The sequence below is a fragment of the Cheilinus undulatus genome, linkage group 2, assembly GCF_018320785.1.
Source record: "Cheilinus undulatus linkage group 2, ASM1832078v1, whole genome shotgun sequence".
In the NCBI taxonomy this organism is placed as follows: Eukaryota; Metazoa; Chordata; class Actinopteri; order Labriformes; family Labridae; genus Cheilinus; species Cheilinus undulatus.
The window spans coordinates 33,027,463-33,041,740 of NC_054866.1; positions in this window are offsets into that span (position 1 = coordinate 33,027,463).

Here is a 14,278-nt window from a genome sequence, read left to right on the forward strand (position 1 = left end):
GCTTTTAAGTGATGCATGCAACAGCCAGTATTCTCTGCCGGGTCATACTTGTACCTGTAACACCACAAATGTCCCTTTTTTTTTTTTTTTTTTTTTTTTGAGACCTTCAGAATTTACTAAAATGGTGAAAATGTCTTTTGTTTTGTTAAATAGTTGTGTCTGAGGATTACATGAAGCATCATTCCAGTACAAAAAAGCAAATGATACTTTTTACATACCTAAACTGGAAAACGGGTCAAATTTGACCCGAACACGATATAAGGGTTTAGATCTGTTATTATGGGAAAATCAGCGTTGTTATCCATCCACAACAAGAAATAAATCATCACTTTAAGAAAACAGCCAAAACTTACCTCTCATTACAGGACAACATTCAAAAACATGTACAGATTCATTAGGGCATCCATACTCCAGATTAGTAGGAGACAATGTATTATATTTAATCCTGAAGACTACATCTTATGAATAGTAATTTCTGACAGACTTTTTCTTTTCTGAGGTGAATATTTATACAAAATTTATAAATTAAGAAAACACTCAAAAGCTAGCCAAAGAAATACTGGGATTCCATTCAAATTCTAAATGAATACAAACTGTTACCATAAAACAAAAGAAACATGGTTTCACAATTCAGTCACATCCAACTGAGGCTGCCCTTTGTGACTCAGTTATCTTGAAATGAAAATGGAGTTTTATCCAAAATCACAGTGATGGCAGAGCATTGAAAAAGTCTTCTGTGGTTGTCAAATGTGAAATTAAAGAGCTTTTTTTGAGTGTTCTTTCTTTGACATGTTGTAGATTGGCCAGTTTAAAAAACAGGAGAAAAATTAAATCTTATTCCGACAATGAAAAATTATCACCATCATCCGTTTATAAAATCTGGGCTGTACCAGCTTCAAATTCTGATGAATGTGGGAAGTAGTAGAGAACAAGTAAGAAAGGAATTGTGCATTGATTTAGCCCTTCAGCAAGCAGTTGATCTTTTCAGAGTCAGAAAAAAAATAATAATAAAGTTCTCATGCTATTAGGAGATGCTGTTGTAACATATTTATGTGATACAGACGAGGTCCAGAAGCTGGAGCAAAGAAGCCCTGAAAAGTGTCAAAAAGTTGGCTCTATGTGGAGAATTTTTCTCTCTCTCTCTTTTTTTTTTTTTTTTTGGTCAAATCTTGTTTCTAAGGTCAAGACTGAATCAACGAGTCAAAGGAGTGGAGGATGTAGAAGTGTTGAGGATTATGTAAACTTTTATCATCTACAATTCAATGGCAGCTGAGCAGACTCCTGTTATAAAAGCTACATGAACCTTAAGATGAGGTTTGAGGGCCTTCAGTACAGACTTTGTGTAAACTTCTGTTTTCAATGTTAGGAATTAAAAGTCAACATTTAATGCTGCATGAAAACTGAGCAATGGATGACTGCTAACAGAGGCTAAGGACTGTATTATTAAAAATCATTTCCTTTCCTCAGTTCTTTGACCTGATATTTTTGGATGATGATTACATCATCCTCACAGTCCATCCTCAACAGACCTATCTGTCTACTGATATTTTGGCACAGGTGTAAGAACTAAAAATAGTGAAGCATGGTTTACAGTCACACCTGTGTCAATAAGTCCAACTGTGCAGAACAGTTGGGTCTCTTTCTCTAAATTATCTGCCTCTGAGGTCATGAATGAGGCGAGCCAACGTCAATAATTTATGCAGCAATGGAATAATATGAGTAGTATTATGCAAAAAGAGGGCAATTTCTTGATAAGAATTCAGAAAATACAAACGCATGAGCCAAAACTCTGAGCAGCCCTTAATGTATCCCCTCGTTTTCTTTGCTGCGTCGTTTTTTCACTCTGTCCCCCTCTTATTTTCACTATAAGCAAATATTGACCAACTCAGGCATTATCTTGAACCAAAATATCCTCCATATTGTTGAGAGAGGAGGCAAAGAAACATAAAAAGAAAAGAAGTTGAAAATTGGTTAGAATAAAGGGTTACAAGTGGCAACAACTGTCTGAAAAACATGGTGAAAAGTGCTAACGGAGTGGCAATGATTGGATAACAGCACCAAAAATGGCCTAAGAAAGGCAGAAAGAGGCAAAAAGAGGCAAAATGGGCATGAAATAACTGGTGAAAAACAATCAAAAAGTGGCAGAAATTGGCCAAAAATGCGGGACTAAAATGCGATGGTAGCAACAAAAATGGGTGGGGAAGAATGAGTAGGGGTTAAAAATTGCCCAAAAATGGGTTAGAAGTGGCAAAGTGGTCAAAGATGACAGTGACATCTTTTAAATCACTCCTTAAAACTCACTTCTACAGAATTGTTTTTATGTGACACTTCCTTTAACTTATTTTATAATCACCCTTTTATTTGTTTTGTTGCTCTCACTGCTTTTAAAGAAGACATATTTTAGCCTTTTAAGACAAGCTTTTATTGGTCTCCGAGGTCCCCAAAACATGCCTGTGAAGTTTGTTGCTGAAAAAACACTCCAGTATAGGATTTTTTGTACATCTAAAAACCCCTCTATATCAGCCCTTCTCAGAACGAGCCATTTCTGTGTCTGTGGCTTTAAATGGTAATTAGCTGTCTGACTCTGCCTCTGACCACACCCCTCTCAGGAAATGGATGCAGCACTCCTTGTACTACAGACTTGACTGGGATTTAAACCATCAACCTCCTACTGTAGTCAGCAGGATAACCCACTGAGCTATCCAGCATCTCAGCTGGTAGTTGAGAGGATCAGTAGAGGAGGGTGAAACTTTCCTCCAAGTGGGGGAGGGCCAACCAAACCGGGAGGCAGGTGCTTACGCTCCTGGTGAGGTCACCAAGAGTAAAATCTGAGAACGGCTTGTTTCAGCACACATTTTCTGAGAGGTGGAGAAAGAGAAGGAGAAAGGGAATGGATTTTTCTGGTACTTGATGGGATTGTGGACAGGCCAGGGACGCATATTTGTGTTAGAAAAGCCTGAAAAAGTGATTTTTGCATAATATGTCCCCTTTAACATTGACTTTTCCTTCCATGGCCATCTTAACACCATCTGATAAAATGTTTATTTTCATTTAATTTTATTTTTACTTTATTTCATTTTAAGTTTCCTTCCTTTCCTTCTCTTTTTACCTCCTATTAATTTTTTTACTTTTGTTTAATTGCTAATGATGTGATGTCGTCTTCTTATGTTCATGATTTTACTGTCATATATCACATTGTCTTTCCCTAAATATTTTAATCTTTTAATATTTTAACTGCTTTTATCATCATCTATGTCCTTCCTTGTCCTTTTAATTATGCTAATAGACATCTGTATCTCAGTTTGTTTTGACTTTCTGTTTGAATATCAAGACTTTCTCTGTCTGGTTTATTGCTAATTTGTTTATCTTGTGAATCCCTGAGTTCTTGCTTTTGCTGTCTGTTAAAGCACTTTGTAAACATCTGTTTTTAAAGGTCCTATATAAATAAAGTTATTATTGTTATTATTAGGGTCCGAGGACCCCTTCTAGCAGGTGCAGGAGCGTCCGTTTCTTTCTTCTTCTTCTTCTTCTTATACCCTCGTCTCTTTGAACCTTAATTTGACCCCCTAAACATGCTCAAAAACTCACCAAAATTGGCACACACCTCAGATTTGGCGAAAAATTTGATAAAATGAAAAAATTAACCCCAAACATGCCAAAATGTGCTCTCTAGCGCCACCTAGGCACACTAAAACGGCCCTCACAGCCAGTAGGAATGTCGTAGAGAGATCAAACCAACGTTGAAACGCTCGTCTCATCGAGACCCACAAATCACGTGCTGACATCCCTAACCTATCTCAAACAGGAAGCCAGCAATTTGCCTTTCAAAAAAAATTTTCCAGGAAAAAAGGGCTCCGAACAAAATGTATAGCCTCCTAGGCCGTAATATCATGTCATTTTGGTTCAGATCAAATGACGTTGGCGTGAAATGTCAAACTGGTCATCAGAATGGGGAAGAAAGGTAGTTGAGATGACCTTGAAGGTGGCATTGTTGTCAGAGCCAGTCAGGCTGGTCTGAGTATTTCAAGGACAGCAAAACTACTGAGATTACGGATCATCTCTGGGGTTTACAAAGGACGGTCTGAAATATTTTCAGTGAGCAGTTCTCTGGGTCACAATAACTTCAATAACCACTCATTAAAACCAAGGCACGCAGAAGAGCATCTCTGAATGCATGCTGAACCGTGAAGGAGATGGCCTACAGAAGTAGAAGACATACAGGCTTACCAAAATTTGCCAATAGAAGATCAGAAAAAATTGCCTGGTCTGATAAGTCTCAGCTTCTGCTGCACCATTCAGATAGTAGGGGCTGAATTTGTTATAAACAAAGCCTACCAGGCCATTAGCAAATATTGCACATTCAAAGTCACCTAAATCCCCTTTCCTCCCCATTGTGATTCTCTGTTTATTGTTCAGCAGATTGCCTTGACCATGTCTGCATGCCTATATGCTTTGGTTGCTGTCATTTGATTGGCTGATTAGATAATTGTGCTGATAATCAGTTGAGCCATTCTAAAATCCCACCCCACATTTTATGTCAAAACTTCTTTTCAAGCCCAAAAGGCTTTACGTTGCAGGTTTTACATCACTGGGTTAAAGTACAAGCTTGGCTGTTGCAAAGTATCCTTATATTCCCTTCTCTCCTCCTCCACACGCCCAAGCAGGCGTAATAAAACTGCAACTAGTTTCACTGTAGATGTGTGTAGGAGGTGTACAGGAGTTAATGACAGCTATAGGTAATCAGACAGCCCAGTAAAATCACTAGCAATTCAGAAAAAAATGAATGTGATTATCTAAAGATCCCCGATAAAGCATCAACAGCATGTTTCATTGAATGCAAATCTTCCTTTTTCTTTTTTTTCCTGCTTCTCTTACATCTTCTTCTTTTCATAGGTGGGACTCTTTGATTGGCTGCTGCATGTGTGAGTGTACAAGCATGAAAAAAAAACTGCGGTTAACAGAAGAGAGAGAGAGCAACAGTGATGATTCACTTGTTTATTGTAAGCAGGAGAGAGGCAAAGAGGAGGTAAATATCTATGTGATGAAGAGATACACAGGATGGACTGAAGGACTCTCTAACACTGTAGACATGTGTTAAACAGGAGCATCCCACATGACACGTGTCAGGTAACAGCCATGGGGACACTGGATGATGTGATAGACAGGAAGAGTTCATCACACAGAGCTTTTCACTCCAGATGATCATGTAACACCTTACAGGGCTGCTGTCTCTTCACCTGACTTAAGTTAACAAATCAAACAGACACAGATGACTAAAAAGCATTTTTTTTTACCTTTAAGTCTCTACTAATCCCATATTTTTACTGTTCAAATAAAGGCATTCTAAAGATATTATTTTCCATGCTTGTTCTATACACCTGAAGGAGTTACCCAATAGAAAAGCAATGTATAAATCTGCTCACATTAAGAATTCAAGGACTCAGAAAGAAGACAATGTCTTCAATCCCAAGCCTCTGCAGTCATATGTCAATGTGTCCTTGGGCAAGATACATAACCCTCTGAGGCCAACGTTGTTGTACACGACTAGAAGAGATACACGTTCTTAAAAGTTGAATAACTTTTGAATCATAAATCATAGCCACTTACATTTTTTCCACTGAAAGCCCTTTGTTTTGTCGCTCTAATGACAATATATCCATCTTTTTGTAGTCCTTTTGGTAACTTTTCCAGCAAGCCAACAACTTGGGTGACATTCCAGGGTCTTTAAAGATTAAAATCCACACCAGTAACTTCGATACCTGAACATCTTTTTTCTAAACAAATTTTAAATCAATTTTCAATCATCTCTGCTGTTAGTTTAGCATTAATCAGCTTAATGTTTCCCAAAATGGATGTCACGTGGTCTGTGACAACCAATGGCAGGCTGTTCAGTTGTCATGTCATGCTTTGCCAAACAGTGCATGTGACACCGGGAGCCTGTGATGTGGCCCTCTGTGTCTCTGAAGAGAGGAAAGGCTTTTAATAATGGCTCATAATCAGCCAATATAAAAAAGTGCAGGAACTTTTTTAATAATTTGAATATTTTGAGAACGTTTTGCAACAGAATCAGTAAAAAGGTACAAATTAGACCACACATGATGTCAGAAGATAAACACTTGGTCAGTCAATCAGTGGCCTTATTGGGGCATTTCACCACAATATTTATATATAAAAAGAGCCAAACATTCTCTGCAGGTTCAACTCCCAATCTCTACCCTCAGATATTTGCATATTCTCACCACATCCCTGCCTCTTTCTATAGGTAATGGCATTAAACGCATTAAAAAAAAATTACAATTTGCATTGGATTATAAGACATACATATATACACATACATATAAAATTAATTTAATCATTAGTTTAACACTGAACCAGTCACATGATAACGGTAAATGGACTTTACTTATCTTTTCTTGTCTTCACACTACCCAAAGTGCTTTACAGTTGGAATTAATTCATCCATACACTTCCATAACAGCTGAACAGGTATGGCTGCTAGTGAGCAGACGAGTATGTTCATTGAATTTGGAGTTTATACGTCAGGACTTAAATTTACAGAGCCCTATAATTTTCTTCAAAACAAAGCGTTTCACCATTTCCTATACAATTACTCTGTGTAATATTTATAAATCCAATAAAATTAGAGTTTTTAATTTACAGATTAAACTTAGGCAAAACTCATTGATAAATGATATCAAGAAAGGGCTCTGTTTACCAAAGAAGAGTAGTGTGGTGTGTTGAAAAATAATGCAAACTTCACTTCAATTCGTTAATTTTTGAAATGTGATTTTAGTTCATAGTTTTAAACTGTGAACTTTGAATGTCAAATAGTTCAATTAAATCTGTGTGAGCTGAGCTTTGAGGTGGCTCATTTTAAGCAAAAATCTGCACAACACTGACTAAACCTGCAGTGAACAATCTCTCTTCCCCATTGCTGGAATGAGGTGAATAAAGCATCTGCAAAGCCATGTCAGCATTTAATAGTGCTTAACCCAAAATAAGCAGTGGCAGTTTAATTTTCCCAAGGTTTCAAATTTGCCATGGTTTGGTGTAAAAATTAACATCAATGGCACCTGTGCATATAAGATGTAGTAATCAGAAACTGTAATATAAGTATTTATCATGCACAGAGATGTTAATAAGCATGTTTCTTTGTATACATCTCAGCTTCATATCCTGAATATGACGAAAACCAGGATGAAGCTGATAAACAGGATACTCAAGTCCATGCAAACTGACTCATCAACATATAAAACTGCAAATTAGGACTGTTAGATGATATTTTCAATTGTGATTAATCTCATAAATTCTGTAGTTAATCACAACTAATCTCCCTTTCTATCACATTCTGAAATTCTACTTTCTACTTTTTGGCATTTTAAATTCTTATTCTGTCTTAAACTAAGAAGTAATTAACGTCTGCTTTGGATATAGACCTGCTTTTATTTTGAAAGGAAGTAAGAAACATAGGCTAGATTATGCCACGGACTTAACCGCAAGAAAATTTACTTTATATGGATTAAAAAGGGGACAGTAAATGGGGAGTAAAAAAAACATTAAATATATGATAGCACAAGGTTCAGATGACTTTTGACAAATCCACTGAGCTGTCTGTGATTCTTAAACTAAAATAAGAAATTCAGGTGCAGCGTACTTATTTTGCATCACTGTGGCTGCAGGGAGACGCTTCAGTGACTTTACCAAAGTGTGCTGTAACAATAAAGCATGTAATTACTGTGATTTTAGAAATGATCTAATTATGAACCTTAATCAACTGTGATAATGTACTAATGTTGACAGCCCTGAAGAAAATTCTACAAGAAAGAAAATATCAAAAAACAATTTGTCCAGTCTTGGGGACTAGGGGAACCTTGGATCAAACCCCTCAGCACAATATAAGTGGACTATCTGTTCTCTCTATCAGCTGTGAAAGCAAACAACCAACTTGGCAGAATTTATAATGTTGTGTTTTACTGGTTCAAGGCAAAAATGATAGATGCATTCAACATTATGTCAATCAGAGTTGTCACAATATCAGAGTTTTGTTAAAGCTTTAGGAAGTTTCGTACTGTAAAACACTGAATAGCAGATAATTGTATCATTTACAACACATGGTATTGGAAAGTAAAGCAGTGTTGATCATTCTGACAGCCTTGAAGGTATTCACCCCCTTGGATGTTTTACTCTTTTATTGATTTTATAAATAAATCATGATCAATATCATTTTTACAAAAAATAACAAGAAAAACCTCTTTAATGTCAAGTTAACACAGATTTTGATAAAGTAAGGTCATTTAACAAAAATATGTTAGGTAAAAAGTGATTGCATATATATCCGCCCCCTTAGTGCTAGTAGTCTCACAATTCATGAAATACGGACCACCTGAGTACAGCAAATGGGTCTCAAGGGATTGTGATATAAAGACTCCTGTGTCAGGAAGGTCCAGTCGCTGGTTAATCAGTATTCCCAGCTACCATTACACAATGAGACCAAAGAACACCCCAAGCAACTCAGAGAAAAGGTAATTGGAATATCCCCTTGTGGGAATAGGAATATCTTATCTTATCTTATCTTATCTTATCTTATCTTATCTTATCTTATCTTATCTTATCTTATCTTATCTTATCTTATCTTATCTTATCTTATCTTATCTTATCAGAAAGTATAGGTCGGGATGGATACAAAAAAATTCCAAGGCACTCAACATCCCATGTTGTTCAGTTAAATCCATCATTAAGAAATGAAAGAAATATGGCACATGTGTAAATCTGCCTTTATCAGGCCATCCTCACAAACTGAGAGAGCTGGTGAGAGAGGCCACCAGACTCCTATGACTACTCTGAAGGAGTTACAAACTTCAGCAGCTGAGATGGGAGACTCTGAACACACCATCTGTTGTCTGGGTTCTTCACCAGTCAAAGCTTTATAGGAGAGTGGCAAAGAGAAAACCACTGTTAAAGAAAACTTAGATCAAATTTCAACTAGAGTTTGCCAAAAGGCATAAGGGAGATTCCATAGTCAAGTGGGAGAAAGTTCACAAGTCTGATGAGACCAAAATGGTTCTTTTTGGCCATCAGACAAGACGCTGTGTTTGGCGGACAGCAAACACTGCACATCACCACAAACACAATATCATGGTGGTGGCAGCATCTTGATGTGCGGATGCTTCTCACAGCCAGCCTTGGAAAGGCTCATAAAGGCAGAGGGTAAAATGAATGTGGCAAGATATAGGGAAATCCGGGTGGACAGTCTTACTCAGTCTGCAAGAGAACTACAGCTTGGGAGAAGATTTGTTTTCCAGCAAGACAATGATCCAGTAGAACTGAAGCATACAGTGAAAGCTACACAGAAATGGTTTAATCACAGCAAGGTGAATGTTGCCCAGGCCTGAATTCAATAGGGAATTTTTGGTTGGACTTGAAAAGGGCTGTTCACACTGATCCCTGTACAACCCAACAGAGCTTGAGCACTTTTGCAAAGAACAATGGAATAAAATTGCAGTGTCCAGATGTGCGAGCCTGATTGAGACCTATCTGCACAGACTTAAAGCTGTGATTGCAGGGTATTCGACTATTTATGAAGTCAATTATTTTACATTATATATTTTTGTTAAATTTACATTTCTTTGAAAAAATCTGTTTTCACCTTCACATTAAAGATTGTTTCTATCAAAAAACACAATTTATATTGGCCATGATTGATTTATAAATCAATAATAAGGGGGTAAAACAGCCTAGAGGGTGATTAGTTTTAATAGGCACTGTAAGTTCCGTTTTGTGAATCTATTTTCAGAGACTGTGTCTAACATGAAAAATATATTTTTATGGTATTAATAAATGGGTTTGAGGTTTCTATAAGCATCCGCTTCACCTAGACAACTCTCTCGACGCACTCATTAAATCCTGAAGCACGACTCAGTTAGAGGTCCAGAGAGTCAACTCCAAAAGAGAGACCTGGAGATGAGTTATACAAACTAATGAGTCAACATTAATAAGTCATACAGAATCAAAGGTGACGTTGGTCCGAACTCTTACACACACACAAATATCAGAAGCAGTCATCAATGTTCTCACTGAGGTGTCATGAATTAAGTATGAAAGACTAGTACGTCACTGGGAGTGAAAAGTCTCAGTGCACTTCGTGTTCGTATGCTCATTTCACCCCCCCCCATTTTTTCCCTACCCTGAGGCTGTATTTCACAACTCTTCGCTTCTTCTTTTCTCACATTGTAGTGGAGCACCATCTCCAGCTTCCTCTACCACAACCTCCCAGATCTCCTCCTACAAAGGAAAAATCTGCCCTTCAAACTGGAGCATGTGTCAGAGAGAGAAAAGACAAGGAGGCAGAAAGCTTACGAAAAAGAAAAGTGGATGGGGGGGTCTTTGATGTCCAGGGAATGCCTCTGTATACTCTGTCTGATCCCCTGTGTCTTTTTGGTTATGCAAGAGAGAGTGATTCCTCCTTTTTACTACATTTTTTCATCTCTTTCTGTCCTTAAGACTTCTTCATCTTATTCTTCCAATCTGGCCTATATCTGCTCATCTCTCTGCTACATGATCATCATTCTGCAGGTGTAGAGAGAGAGACCCTCGGTATTCACCTGCAGAGTGCTTCCCCTGCCCCACCTCTCCCCCATCCTCCCTCTCCCTCCCTCACAATCACACACCACTAATCAGTATTCTGCTTTACCCCTCTTCCTCTTCCTGGTTTTCTTCTTTCTTCCTCCCTCCACTCATTCCTTCTCTCTTTCTCCCCTAATTTCCTCCTCTCATTCCACTACAGCTGCATAGTTTTACATGCACTGAGGCGCAACATTGACAATGATTCAGCCTGGTTTCCAATCTGCAGCTTGTTAGAACCGAGGGCCTGGAGCCATGTCAACGCTGGCGCTACAGTACAATGTCAAAATAGAGAATTAGCCCATGCCCGGCGCCCCAGTAAAGCAAATCACATGAGTATTTTCTCCACTACCTGCTGTTTAACATGCTCTGAATTAAAGTCTATGCATGCCGATGCATATGTATCGGCTCCTCATGCATATTTATCCAGGGTCTCATTTGGTTACAGAATCCCTTTTACTTACATTGACATAAAACCCCCTTTACTTCATTCCAACATCAACACTGCTCATGAATGTTTCATCACACCAACCCTCCCCACACCTCCTTCTCCTCCTCCACAGCTCTGCCTCACCCCCTCCCAGTGTTAGTGGGTGAGAATTAATTAAACAGGATCACCCAAAGGCGGTTTGATTCAACTGGCTGACGTGACTGTTCGATCACCGGCGTACAGGTGTGGGCTCTGCAGAAGAGAGGAGAAACTGCCTGTCTAGATTGTCAGATCTGGCAAATCAAGGACTTTAAACGAAATGCAGCAGGTGAAGTTGAGACTGTCCTGCCTTGTGCGCATGGATACAGTGCATTCGTCACTGGTGGTTTTAAAAGCAGAGAGCTGGTATACACCTATATCTTTCCACTGACTCACTGGATTCAGATAAATTTGGACAAAGTCGTTGGTCTGACTCAGCTCATCACGAATCCTCCAGCCAAAGTGTTACCAAGACAGAAACACACTTTGGCGAATAATTCCACCCAGCTGCTTTCTTCACTTTCATACCTGCCATTCATTAGAATCTCTCATCTTTTTTCATTCATGTTGGCTTTTGAGCCTCTCTGGAGTGTGATGTGTGAATGAGTGGAATACAGTACCTCCATATATGGAGGTGCTGGGGGAAGAAATTCTGTGACACATGAGATACAGCAGAATTTGATGTTAGCCCTGTTCTCCAAGGGACAAAGAATAGGAGGGGGGAGAAAAAGAAGGTGAGAAAATAGGAGAGTGAGAATGAGCTCAGAGTGTAGCCCAGAAACTCTGAATGAATTTCTACCTTGAATTTCCGCTGACCCACATTCTCTTCAGCAGCTTATCTTCAAAAATCCATCTTATCTGGCTGCTTTTCTTCTGTGAAACTTAAGTCTCCAGACTCTTTCTGCTCCTCTTCTCTGTAGCTCCCTTTGAGATGTTGCCATGAATCTGCATACAGTATGCACCGGCCCCCTGCTGGCTATAAACACTCACTGCGCCCTGGAGCTCATTTGAATGATATTAAGCTGTATTCGTCATCCTGTCTCTGAGGAATACATTAAAAATGCATCACTCGAGGAGTACAGTAGCAGCAGGTCTTACACATACAGTATGCACATTTGTCTGGATGGAATCAGGACAAGCATACGTTAACACATATGTAGGTTAACTCTTCAAATATATGGTCCTATGAAGCACCTTAGCTATTCTACACTGGCCTCCACACCCCTGTTTTCTTCTTCTCTCACTCTCTCTCTCTATCCATCTTTCCCTGAGCGGTCCACACACACCGCACATGACTCATCCAGATGACTCACCCCCACCTCAGCCTCCCCTACCCCCCATCCCCCACACGCACACGCTCAAACATCTTTGTATTATCTCCCCTGGCTAACCTTGACAGAGAAACACAGAAAAGGTGCATTGTAAGACGTAGCAGGAGATCTGCAGCTTTATGCCACCTCCATGTTTTACATAAGTGCCCCATGGACCAGGCCCAAAAAGATTAGCATTTTTATAAATGTATCCGCAAATATCCTCCTTATAAATAGAGCTTATGTTGTTAAATTTACTTTGTATCCAAGGGCTAATGCGGTACTGTGTTAAACCTTTTAAGTAATATTGCACATATGCATTCTGGATTTATTGAAATTCATATCAAGGAGGGCAGAAGCCATATGTGCCATGATTGAAGTTTCACAGTTGATTTTTCTTCTAAAAACGAACCTTTTTTGTGAAATGATTCAGACTTGTAATAGTACCGCACAAGCCTGCAATCTTTCTAACAGAGCAGAATTAGGTGCCATTAAGTGTCATTACCAGGTGCCATTTTTTTCAAAATGGTTATCACCTTAAGTGCAGCCAGTTAGGGTGTATGTAGTCAACTTCTGGGTAGTTTTAAACGGACTGTATTGTATTTAAAAAGCAGGTTGTTTCGGTACGTGATATTCAAAAAACTTTGTATTCCCTGACATTCAATGAAAATTCCAAAAAAGATGACATTGTTTTGTTCGTCGAACATTAATATCACATTTTATTTTTTCAAAATTGTTGCATTTTCTCAAATCCATGTTTTTTTAAATTCAGTGCTAGGGAGCGTTTAAGTTTATCTACAAAAGTTTCTCATTAATATGTTTCTGCCCACACATTGTATTCATATTTGATATGATACAGTTCCTTAGTGCACAGCAGACTGGAGTAGATGCAGAAATAATCACTTCTAAATAAGAAATAGGGCATGTGTTGTAAATCAGGAATTGGTTTGAATTGAAAATCAGTTCTGAATCGATGAAACATTCATATGTTTAGGTGGAATGCTTGTGTGGAAAAGAAGCCAGCAAAGAGTTTTCTGAAGAATCTGAAGAATTTGGTGACACCAAGAAAGCAAACCTCTAAGTTTTCTGTCATTTTTCAACAAAAGAAAAAGAAAGTCAAAAGAAAAAGTTTCAGTTAGTATGACCTTTAGTTAGCAGCCAGTTTCCTCATTATATTTGTTGAATTGCTTGTTGGATTGGTATATCAGACATGGAGGATTTATGCCATATATTCTTCTAAGGTTGTGAAGAAACATGAGCATTATCATTAAAGGGGACTAGAACCCTGGACGAGACTCTTTTCTTAATTCCCCTCCCACCTGTACCTGCAACAGGTGTGTCAAATCCTGCTCCATCCCAGCCGGATTCAAACAATACAAGTTAAAGATTCAGAATACCAGACAGTGTGTTTAATTAAAGGCAATATTTATGTGTTAACTTAGGCTCCACCTTGATTAAGTTTTCTCTCTGGATGAAGGAAACCCTAAGAAAACAACCACATCCTTGTCATGCATGACAGTGCCGCACATGGATAAGAAAAGCAGCTGTAAGTCTCAGACTGATGTCACTCCTGGTTATGGCTTAGTAACAACAATAAATTTATCATCATTTATTTTAAAGTTATACAGAGAAGAAATTATTTCCATATGCCTTCTAAAAAAAACTACAGCTCACTTCCATCAGCTCTCGCAGACAGTAGACTAATCTTTACTCTGCCATCCTCGTCGTTAGATGTTTAATGCAGTAAGGCATAGAGAGATGTGTTTTTCCCCCAAATAACTGCAAAATCGCTCAGAGGGGAGCATTAAAGCTATGTTTTTTTTTTGTTTGGTTTTTTTTTTTTGACTTATTCACAACATTTCAGTGCGTGCTCTTTTAT